At 37.2% G+C, this 2372-nt stretch overlaps 1 non-coding gene across 1 annotated transcript; it reads right to left on the minus strand.

Annotated features, from left to right (window-relative positions):
- Nucleotides 1–1942: 1942 nt before the first annotated feature.
- LOC128283333 (small nucleolar RNA R71) lies at nt 1943–2048 on the minus strand. The gene has a single exon (XR_008273675.1). It is a non-coding gene; the product is annotated as a small nucleolar RNA R71 (small nucleolar RNA).
- Nucleotides 2049–2372: the final 324 nt, after the last annotated feature.

Consider the following 2372-nt stretch of genomic DNA (forward strand, 5'->3'; position numbering starts at 1 on the left):
TCATGTTTTACATTTAGGAGAGCATAGGAGAGCAAAAGGAACGAGAAACGGGCCAAAAACAGAGAAAATGGGCCAAAGTACGAAATCAACACGGCCTGGACCTCCTCACACGGGCAGATCACATGGCCGTGTCAATTTGGCAGGCTCAAGCATGGCCTGAAGTAATCGCACACGAGCGTGTCACACGGGTGTGTCCCTGCCGAGCCCAAGTTGAGTCCAATTCGGAAAAGGTTAATTTTGAGGGCTTTTAGGGATTCCAAAGCCTATAAATACATCCTAGAGAAGGAAGAAAAGGTAAGACGGAGTAGGGGGTAAGGAATTACTCCAAGAAAGCCAATTGATTCATCTCAAAGGCCGAATTCATAATCAAGACTGAAGATCTCCTCAATTCCCCTTCAGGAGTTTTGGGTTTTCTTTATGTTTTGTATTCTTTATTATTCTGAGATGTTTTCTTATTTAGTTATGAACTAAATCCCCTAAATACCTAAGGGGAATGAAACCTAAGACGAATCTCGTTATTATTTTCTGAATTGTATGATAAATATTTGACTTGTTCTTAATTATGTGTTCTTCATTCTTGTTTTGATGTCCCAGGATACCAATTCAAGATAAGCTCTTATTCAAATGAGGAATAGACCCTGTTTAAGAGTACATTTGTCATAATTAAGAGAAGTTGATTGCACGCCTATACATAGGGTGACAAGATTTTGCTGGATTAGGGTGAAACCTAATAAGGGGATCCATAGATCGAGTTAATGCAACCCTACAGTGTTAATTAGAGAAAAGTCTCGGTTATTCAATCTAGGGATTAGACGTTATTAGTCTTGAATAGGGATAATAACATAACTTAGGGATCTCTACGGAACAATTTAAATGAATAAATCGTCCAATTCGGAGCCAGAATAACAAGTACAGTCTAGGTAGATTTTTCCTTAGGTATTGTCTTCATTCAATCGATTTTTCCAAAATTAATTCCCCAATTCCATTCTTTGTGCGTTCTTAGTTTAGATAATTAGTTAGTTAAAACAAAAACCTCTTTATTCTTAGGCTAGATAATAAAAAGACAGCCATTACTAGTACTTTTTAGTTTCTTTGGATTAGACAATCTGGTCTTGCTAAAACTATACTACTGTTCGATAGGTACACTTGCCTACATCGCGATAATAGTTAGTTCAAGAACGAGCAATTATAAATATTTGAAACCTATCACGAAATCATGCGATCGAGTTTTTGGTGCCATTACCGGGGAAGTGAAATATTAAAAACACTCAATTTTTATTACTTTAGCCATTTATTTTTCGTGCACTTTAATTTATTATTATTATTTATTAATTTACATTTTCCTTCTCTTGGCAGGTTTTTATAGTTTATGACTAGAAGAAATCCGTCAGGACCAATACTTTTTGATGAAGAAATTGATCATACAGTTCGCAGAAATTAAAGAGAAATAAGGCGAAGCTTAAGATACACAAAGAATAAGCAAGAAGACGATACTCAACCCCCAACAGAAGAGATGGCTGAAAACCAAGGCAATCATCTACCTCCTAGAATTGCGGTTAATCAAAATCTTCCTCCACGCACTATGTATGATTATGCTAAACCTTCTTTAACAGGAACTGAATCGAGCATAGTTAGACCTGCTGTAGCTGCAAATACTTTTGAATTAAAACCTAACACTATTCAAATGATACAGCAATTTGTTCAGTTTGATGGTTTGCAGGATGAGGATCCCAACACTCATTTAGCCAACTTCTTAGAACTATGTGATACATTTAAAATTAATGGTGTCTCTGATGATGCCATTCGTCTTCGGTTATTCCCTTTTTCATTGAGAAACAAAGCTAAACAGTGGTTGAACTCATTACCACGAGGGTCAATTACTACTTGGGAACAAATGACTTAAAAATTTTTACTAAAATATTTTCCGCCGGCTAAAATGGCTAAATTACGTAATGATATCTCTTCTTTTGTGCAGATGGATTTAGAAACACTCTACGATGCATGGGAGAGATACAAGGGCCTTTGAGAAGTTGCCCTCACCATGGGTTACCGCTTTGGCTACAGGTTCAAACGTTCCATAATGGCTTGAATCCTTTGACTTGACAAATGGTTGACGCAGCTGCTGGCAGAACCATAAATAATAAAACACCTGAAGATGCCTATGAGTTTATAGAAGAGATGTCACTGAATAACTATCAGTGGCAAGTCATGAGGACAAAGCCAACGAAAACAGCCGGCGTTTATAACGTTGATTCGGTCACCATGCTCTCTAATCAGGTAGAACTCTTAAATAAAAATATTGATGGTTTTCTTAGTTCTTCATAGGTTCACCCAGTAATGCAGTGCGAAGCAAGTGGAGGTGGAACAAGCCA

This window comes from Gossypium arboreum, chromosome 10 (assembly GCF_025698485.1).
Source record: "Gossypium arboreum isolate Shixiya-1 chromosome 10, ASM2569848v2, whole genome shotgun sequence".
Lineage (NCBI taxonomy): Eukaryota > Viridiplantae > Streptophyta > Magnoliopsida > Malvales > Malvaceae > Gossypium > Gossypium arboreum.